This window comes from Tamandua tetradactyla, chromosome 2 (genome assembly GCF_023851605.1).
Source record: "Tamandua tetradactyla isolate mTamTet1 chromosome 2, mTamTet1.pri, whole genome shotgun sequence".
In the NCBI taxonomy this organism is placed as follows: domain Eukaryota; kingdom Metazoa; phylum Chordata; class Mammalia; order Pilosa; family Myrmecophagidae; genus Tamandua; species Tamandua tetradactyla.
Window position 1 is genome coordinate 130950179 of NC_135328.1, and position 9942 is coordinate 130960120.

At 40.3% G+C, this 9942-nt stretch overlaps 1 pseudogene; it reads left to right on the top strand.

Moving 5' to 3' along the window:
• Positions 1 to 302: 302 nt before the first annotated feature.
• Positions 303 to 1104, top strand: LOC143657382 (cytoskeleton-associated protein 2 pseudogene; annotated as a pseudogene).
• Positions 1105 to 9942: the final 8838 nt, after the last annotated feature.

Sequence of the window (9942 nt, forward strand, 5' to 3'; positions counted from 1 at the left end):
ATGCAAATGTTCCAAGAAATGATCATGATGATGATATGCAACTATATGATGATATCGTGAATTACTGATTATATATGTAGAATGGAATGATCAAAAGTTAAGAATGTTTGCATTTGTTTGGTGTTATATATTTTTTTTAAATTAAAAAAATAATTTGAAAAAGTTAATACCCACAATTGGGTGTGCCACATCTCCATGGAGATAATCTAATGAAAGTTTTCCAATTTAGAGCATTGAATCAGGATTAAAAGAAAGGGCTGCTCCCACCAGATTGGATCAGGATTAAACATGGCTTTTCTGGGATGCATAATATTTTCACACTGGCACAGCCTCTAAAGCCACAGTCTCAGCCTAGAAACACCAGCAGTGTAATAGTGAGAAGTGATAAGTCCTCAGACAGAACTACCACTAATTTGTGAGCACTCCATCTCACAACAGATAACTTGTGCAACCTCCTGTTAGAATTCACCACAATGCTCAGGATGAAACAGGGATCGTTAGAAAGTCCGCTAGTGTTACAATCCAGGAAGGGCTCCTGGCAAAGGGCGACTGCAGTTAAAAACCGACTGATCTAGGGTCAAAGTCAGTTCTTCTCAGGACACAAAAAGAAATGAGACATTATCAGGAAGCATAGAAAAGTCAAAAACCACTGATCAGAGAAGACATACCATAGCAAAGCCCCCTTTGATATGTAACAGATCAGCTCAGCCCAAAGAAACTGCAGATGAGAGAATAAAACATCTGACTGAGAGGAAAGCTGGCAAAGGAGGGGTGCTGAAAGGGCCTCCTAGCTCTGTGCTTACCAAGCTCAAGCCTGAAGAACAAAGTGAAAAGCCAGTTGCGTCTTTCTGGTCTACCACAGCAGAAGACGTTGAGCAGAGGCTATTTACTGAAAAAGTAAACATGAATTTCTGAACCTGATTAATGGGGGAGATCCAAAAGAAGAAATATTGGCCACAATGAGTGACCCCGATAAACAAACTCCAGATGTTGAAAAGCTTGTTAAATATTGCATCTGTCTTGGAGGTCTTAAACCGATCACAAGTCCTGTTGAAAACAGTCCACGAAAAAGCCATTCTGGCAGAGCTCAAGGGAAAATACTGAGGATTGTGTAGCCTTGCGATGAATCCAAGAAGTCAACACTGAAAAATATAACTGATAATTTAGAGCCAGGAAAACTGGAAATGAAAAATAAACAGCACAGAAAGGTGGCATTTTAAGATTGTGAAAAAGAACAAGAGGACAAAACAAAAGAGCCCATCAGTGATGATAAAACTCCCAATAAAAAATTAGAGCGAGTTGCTTAATTAAATATAGTGTTTCTACAATGCCGTTCTTGTGAGTGTAACAAAGAAGATGCAGTTTGATGAAACAAATTCTACATTTAAAGAGTCGAAGTTTCTAGCACCAGTGAGACTTTTTTTTAATTGTAAAAGTATTTTAATTGAGAAATATCCACATACATACCGTCCAACCATATTATGCAATCAGTGGCTCACAACATCATCACATAGTTGTGTATTCATCACCACGATCATTTTTAGAACATTTGCATCACTCCAGAAACATAAATTAAAAAAAAACTCATACATCCCATACTTCTTACCCCTCTCGCTCATTGACCCACAGTATTTCAATCTCCCCAATTTTTACCCTTTATCTCCCCCTGTTATTTATTTTTTATGTTTATTATTTTTTTTTACTCATCCGTCCATACCCTGGGTAAAAGAAGCATCAGACACAAGGTTTTCACAATCACATGGCCACATAGTAAAAGCTATGTAGTTATACCATCATCTTCAAGAATCAAGGCTACTGGAACCCAGCTCATCAACAATTTCAGATATTTCCCTCCAGCCACTCCAATGCACCATAAACTAAAAAGGGACATCTATATAATGCATAAGGATAACCTCCTGGATACCCCCCCAACTCTTTGAAATCTCTCAGCCACTGAACCTTTATTTTGTCTCATTTCTCTCTTCTCCCTTTTCGTCAAGAAGTCTTTCTCAATCCCTTGATGCTGAGTCCTGGCTCATCCCCAGGAGTCAGGTCCCACGTTGCCAGGAAAATTTATAACCCTGGGAATCAGGTCCCACGTAGGAGGGAGAGTGAAACCTTCTTGAAGTATTCAAGAGAACAATTTCAAATTGCCAGATTTGACACAAGCCCTGTATCCCTGACTGTCTTCATCGGGGCAGCTAACAGAGTTGGGAGGCGAAGGGGCTACTTTTGTGTATGCGATGCTAAGGCAGCCTCTGTTGGACCCAGGACTGAGCAGAAAGGAATAAAGCACTGACAATGAATGGGGCTCATGCATGGGGGGTTGGTATCATTTTGCTGGAGCTCTGCATTTCTCTTCTGCCTGAAGTTGGTCAAGCACCCAAGTGTTCTAAGTGTCACTGTGTGGGGAGCGCCTTCACTAACCTTGCCTGTGCTAGAAGACTAAGCTCCACACTGTCCTTTCCACAAACTGAATTGAGATGTTCTAGGAAAAATTTATATCTACATAAATATAAAATTTATTAATGTAATATTATATAAATGTATTAATTTCACATTAAATTTATATTTATATACCCTCCAAAGAGAACATATAAATGGCTAAAAAGCACGTGAAAAGTAACTCGACCTCACTAGCTATTAGGGAAATGCAGATCAAAACCATAGTGAGATATCACCTCACACTCACCTGAATGGCTTTTATTAAAAAACAGAAAAACTATGAGTCTTGGTGAGGATGTGGAGAAAGGAACACTCTACATTGCTGCTGGGCATGTAACATGGTGTAGCTGCCATGGAAGACAGTTTGATAATCCCTCAGAAAGCTAAGTGTAGAATTATCATGTGACCTGGCAATGCCTTTACTAGCTAGTCAAATGGGTAAACAAAGCATGGTCTGGGGGCTGCATGGGTAGTTCAGTGGTAGAATTCTAGCCTGCCATGTGGGACACCTGGGTCAATTCCTGACCCACGCATTTCCCCAAAAAACAAACAAACAAGCAAGCAAACAAAACCAACCAAACAGAAATTCAACAAATGGTGTTGCAATAATGGGATACTCACAGGGAAAAAGATTGAAATGTGATCGCTGCCATACAGTATACAAAAAAAAAAAAAACAGTGGTCTATACACATAATGGAATATTATTCAGCTGTAAAAAGGTATGAAGTGCTGTGACAACACAGATGAAACTTGGAGACATTATGCTGAGTGAAATAAGCCAGATGCAATAGGACAAATATTGGATCATCTTACCGATATGCATTAATTTGAATTAGCAAAGTCATTGAGTTAGAATCTAGAATACTGGTTACCAGAAGCTGGGTTGGGTAGAGAGAATGGGGAGATATGCTTCATTATGATTAATTTGTCCAGAATCTCTATTTAATTGATTTGTAAAATTGTGGATATGGAGGGTGTGCTGGTTTGAAAGGAAGTATGCCCCCTAAGAAAAGTCATGTTTTAATATAAATCCCATTTCTTAAAGGTAGAATAGTCTCTATTCAATGCTGTGTATTTGGGACTGAGATGGGATTATCTCCCTGGTTGATGAGATTTAGTTAAGAACGGTTGTTAAACTGGATTAGGGGATGACATGTCTCCACCCATCTGAGTGGGTCTTGATTAGTTTCTGAAGTCCTACAAAAGGAGATTCAGAGAGACTCAGAGAGAGCAGAGAATGCTGCAGCACCACGAAGCAGAGAGTCCACCAGCCAGTGACCTTTGGAGATGAAGAAGGAAAACACCTCCCGGGGAGCTTCATGAAACAGGAAGCCAGGAGACAAAGCTAGCAGATGACACCGTATTCGCCATGTGCCCTTCCAGCCAAGAGAGAAGCCCTGACTGTGTTCGCCATGTGCCATCTCACTTGAGAGAGAGAGCCTGAACTTCATCGGCCTTCTTGAACCAAGGTATCTTTCCCTGGATGCCTTTGATTGGACATTTCTATAGACTTGTTTTAATTGGGACATTTTCTCAGCCTTAGAACTGTAAACTTACAACTTATTAAATTCCCCTTTTTAAAAGCCATTCCGTTTCTGGTATATTGCATTCCGACAGCTAGCAAACTAGAACAGAGGGTGGTGATGGAACCTATTACTGTGAGTGCAACTAACAGCACCGAATTATATATGGGAATGGGATTAAAAGGGGAAAGTTTAGGTCGTATGTATACGTAACCAGAATAAAACTTATAAGATAACACTTAGAACAGTATCACATAGTAAACCTTGTTGTAAACAGTGGACTGTAGTTAACAGCACAAGTATAATAATGTCATTTCATGAATTATAACAAATACCACATTCATGCAAGGTGCTAAAAAAATAGGGTGAAAAAATACACCATTTTAGTTTGTTAAGCTGCTGGAATGCAATATTTCAAAAATGGAACAGATTTTAAAAGGGGAATTTATTAATTGTGAGGAGACAGTTCTAAGGCTGTGAAAATGTCCGGATTAAGGCACCAACAAAGAATTACCTTTACTCAAGAAAGGCTGATGCCATCCAGAACAGGTCTGCCAGCTGGGAAGACACCTGGCTGGTGTCTGCTGGGGTCTTTGGCTTCTAGATATCTGTGTCAGCTGGGAAGGCACATGGTGACGTCTGCTAGCTTTCGGTCCTGGCTTCTTCAAATGGCTTCCCCAGGGGTCTCAGGCTGTGTGGGTTCTGGTGGCTCTGAAGCTTTTTCCAGAATGGTTCTCACTTAAAGGGCTCAGTAAGCAACCCCACCCTGAATGGGTGGGTCACATCTCCATGGAAGCAATAAAAAAAAATCCCATCCAGCAAGATTAAATGAGGATGAAAGATCATGACTTTTCTGGAATACACAACAGATTCAAACCAGCATATGTAATTAATGTACTGTGGACTATTAAAAAAAATGCTCTATCAAATAAAATATTTTAAATGTTTTTTTATTTTAAAAAGTGAGCTAATAAATACCTATTGTTTAAGCCAAAATCAATCAATCAGTCACTCAAGTTTTAAACATGAAAGGGAGCCTCTCCAGAACATCAGCTAGTTCCTACCCCATATTAGTGACAGCCCCTTCCAACACAAAAAAGTTAGAATGGCCATAGCCCAAATACCCCTAAAGAGTGGGATAGAAAGATCAAAGGTGATGGTGGAGTTATACAGAGTAGATAGGATTAAGAAATTGATATGAACGCTGAATCATTAAATTGTTATCTCTTTTAGTCTCCAGTATCTTGGAGCAGATAGAAGGAAAAACCTAGAATTGTGGAATTGTAACCCATGTCAAACTCTTAAATATGTTCTACAACTAATTGTGGTGCTGAGCTTTGAAATTTATTGCCTTTTTGAACATATGTGATTTTTCACATATATTTTTTCACAAAAAAAAGAACGGGAAAAAGTCGACTGTGATGATAAAAAAATATTTAATCCTTCTATATTCTATCTTCTGGTGCAGTTAGAAGGAAAAATCTGAGAGGATGGTATAGTAGCCCACGACAAACTCTGGGATCTGTCCTGTAACTACTTGTTGAAGAGTGCTTTGAAAACTACTGTTTTTTTCTTTCTTTGCTTTGTATACATATTATATCAAACAATTAAAAAAAAGTTTAGAAAAATGCATGTCTTCTTGTAAGCCACAGGAGTGTATATATTTGTTCAAATTATGCATTTTACTGTTTATAGTTATGCCTCATTAAAATTTTTAAAACAGAAAATTTTTTTTAAATGAAAGAGAAATTAAAACATTTGCAGGTAAACAAAAGCTGAAAGGTCATTACCAGAAGACCTGCCTTACAAGAAATGCAAAGGGACTCCTTCAAGTTGAAATAAAAAGTCACCAGACAGTAACGCAAAGCCACAAGTAAATTAAAGGACAGGGGTAAAGGTAACGGCTTAGGTAAATATAAAACCTTGAATTATTGTACTTTTGTTTTGTAACTCCTTCCCTCCCCCCATATGACTTATTAGGCAAATGCATAAAATAAGTCATATGTCTAATGTCTTTAAGTCTCCATAGGTGGACATATCTTGTACAAAGATGTAATCTGAGCTGCAAACAATATAAAGGGGGAGGGACAGACATGAAGTAGAGAGTTTGTAGGCCCCTGAAACTAGATTGGCCTTAATCAAACTAGGTTGTTATTGGTTTAAGATCATATAGCTGATAAGGTTTAATACCCAGAATATATAAAGAACTCCTGAAACTCAATGACATAAGGACAAACAACCCAATTAAAAAATATGTCAAGGAGCTCCCTGGCAACATGGGACAGAAATCCCGGAATGAGCTGGAACCTGCCATCAACGGATTGAGAAGGCCTTCTTGACCAAAAGGGGAAGAGAGAAATGAGATAAAATGAAGTGTCAGTGGCTGAGAGATTCCAAACAGAGTCAAGGGGTTATCCTGGAGGTTATTTTCATGCACTATATAGATATCCTTTTTAGTTTTTGGTGCGTTGGAGAGGCTAAAGGGAAGTACTTGAAACTGTTGAGTGTGTTCCAGGAGCCTTCTTTCTTGAAGATGATTGTATGAAAACATAACAGTTACGATGTGACTGTGTGATTGTGAAAAGCTTGTGTCTGATGCTCCTTTTATCTAGGGTTTGGACAGACGAGTAAAAAATACAGAAAAATATATATATAATAGGGGGAACAGAGATTAAAATAAATTGGGTAGATCGAAATACTAGTGGGCAATGAGAGGGAGGGGTAAGGGGTATGGTACGTACCAGTTTTTTCTTTTTTCTTTTTTTATATCTTTAGCTGGAGTGATGCAAATGTTAAAAAAACGATCATGGTGATGAATACACAACTATGTGATGATATTGTGAGCCACTGATTGTACACCATGTATGGAATGTTTGTATGTCAAGAATGTTTGTATGTTGCTTTTTATTTTTTAATTTTTTGTATGTTAAGTTTTTACAATAAAATATTTTTAAAAATACGTCAAGGGTTTAAATAGGCATATCTCCAGAGAAGATATTCAAATGGATGATAAGTATATGAAAACAGGCTCAACATCCTCAGCCATTAGAGAATCACAAGCTACAAGAATAAGTACTTTCAAAAGTCCTTCCAGGATGGCTGTTATTAAAAAAATGGAAACAACAAACATCGGCAAGTTTATAGAGCAATAGGACCCTTGTACATTATTGGTTGGGGAGGTGAAATGGTGCAGCCACTGTGGAAAGCAGTTGGTTGGGTCTTCCGAAAGTGAAACAGAATTACCAAAGGTACCAGCAAACCCACTCCTGGATATACACCCACAACAATTGAAAACAGGGACTTGGGCAGATATCTGCACAGCAGTGCTCATCACAGCATAATTCACAATCGCCAAAAGGAGGAAGCCACCTAAGGGCCCATTCGTAGATGAACTGATAAGGAAAATGCACTCCATATATACTATGGAATAGTTTTCAGCCATAACACGGGCAGTGCTGGTACATGTGACAACTTGGATGTACCTTGAAGACATGAGGTTATGCGAAAGGAGGCAGATACTACAGGACAAATTGTGTATTTCCCTCCTATGAAGTACCTAGAATAAGCAAATTCATAGACACAGAAAGCAGAATAGTGGTTTCCAGGAGAGGAGGGATTTAGAGAATGGGGAGTTATTGCTAAATATATAGGAATTTTGGTTTGGAATGATGGAAACGGTCTGGAAATAGTAGTGAGAGTTACACAGTAGTTTAAATGTACTTTATATCAAACAGCTGTCCACTTAAAATGGTTAAAATGATTTTTATGCTATGTACATTTTGCTACAATTGAAATTAATTGATTAGTCAATAAGAAAAACCAATGAGGACATTACAAGAAAGGAAAAATAGGAAAGGAAAAATAGTAGTGACTTTTATTCCACCTCTGTATAAAATAAGACAATGCAAAATGATAAACTTAGGGTTATCCCTGGGGATTTTTAAATATTTTATAATTTACTGTAGTTCATCACATTAACAGAAAGACAATATGACTATTTCAAAAGGTACAGAAAATTGTCAATTCATGCTATTTTTTTAAAACGATTTCTGAAACTAGGAATCTGCAATAAAACCTTCAGCAAATAGTAGTTTCAATTGTCAAATGTTGAAAGCATTCTATCCTGTGACCTGGGATTAAATAGTAATGTAGCCATAGTCAATTTTATTTAAAAATTTACTGATAATGTGTTAGAATTATTAAGAGTTTTAAAAAGTGGTGATTACAAATTTAATACATAAAAATATGTTACAGGGTGGTGAGACGGTGGCTCAGTGTCAGAATTCTCGCCTGCCACGCCAGAGACCCGTGTTCGATTCCCTGTGCCTGCCCAAGCAAAATATATATATAATAATAATAATTATATATATATATATAAAACCCTTCACATTTCAGCAAAAAATCTTTAGAAAAGCAATTTAAAAGAGTAAAAATGTTACCATGGAGTAAATCTAACAAGAAAAATGCTCAATACCTGTAAGAGAAACATCATCAGAAATTTTTTGAAAGCCCTCAAAGAAAGTCGAAGTAAGTGGAAGGTAAGAGACTCAATAGCTAGCATCAATGTATTTTGTTAAGAGACTCGATAGTGTAAGGATGCAAATGTTCCCCAATCAGTGTAGAGATTCAGTGTAATTCCAGTCAAAGCCTGCAGGGGCTTTCCCAGGAACCTGACGAGCTGGTTCGGAAATTTCCTTGGAAGAGCAAAGGGCAGGAAATGGCCAGAGCCCCGAGGAGAGGCGGGGCGAGAGGGGTCTCCTCCCCGGGGGTTCAGGCGCCGTCAACGCACTGGGAGTGGGGGTGGGGGCGGGAGGGTGCGAGTGGCCGCTGCTGCCCAGAGCACCCGAGTAGAGCCCTTTGGGAGCGGAAGGGACCCGGACAGCCTGCGGTGCGGGGGTGGGGGGTGGGGGTGGGACAGCGGGTCTGCCTCGGGGACATGACCTGGAACCTTTCCTCACATCCTGCTTCCAGCTAGGGCAATGGCCTGCACACAGCAGGATGCAACATTTAGAAAACAAAATAGGGAAAGACAATTCATACCAGAATGTATGAAGATGAAGAATCCACACACAATGACTGGACTAAAGACTCAAGCAGACACTGCCTGGGAGAGGTCACCCCTCACTGTATGAGAAGATGCTCAAACTCTTTAGTAATGGGAGAAATACAATTTCAATCTCAAAGACATACACTCTGGCCCTCCGAGATCAAAGTCACACCCAAATGCAGGCCAGGGCGAGGGACCGCCAGTCCTCGGCCCACGGACCAGAGCGCAAGCAGGCACTCTCACGTGGAAAACAACCTGGCAGGTGCTAGTGAAGCTTCAGACCAGCGATTCCACTCCTAGGCAGACCCCCAGGGCCCTGCGTGCAAGCGCAGGTGTGCACGGGAGTGACCCCAGTGACAGAGGTGCGTAAGGGTAGCGGGCGTGGAGGGAAGAATGGGCTTGTACGGAGGGGGGCCGCCTCCACTGCTAAGGCCACGCCCGTGGGTCTGGAAATACCCTGTGCCGGAAGAAGCAAGGCCTAGAACAATGTTGCTCCATAAAATGGAAAACCGGGAAAAACAAAACTATATGATTTAGAGATGCAGCCACAGGTGGTAAAACCATAAGAGAAAGCAAGTGAGGGCCGAGCGGTAGCCTGGGGGTCTGGACAGCTAGGGGGGCCTCCAGCAGGCTGTCTGATGGGCTGAGACTAGGCTTTGTGTGTTTCCAGCATCATTAGTGCACATGTGCGTTTCCAGCATCATTAGTCACCAACAGTGCAAATGTGCCCCGTGCGCTCTTCCGAAGGACCGCAGACCTCACAGGGCGCTCACAGCCGCCCCACCCCCACCCCGCCCCTATGCTGGGCCAGTGTTTGTTGAGTGACTGACCGAGTACATGAAAACAGGGGGGCAAGGGTGGTAGGCCTTTTCGGATTAATGCGTTTCCACCCCAGGGCATTGTGTATTCCATTGGGGAGACTAAGG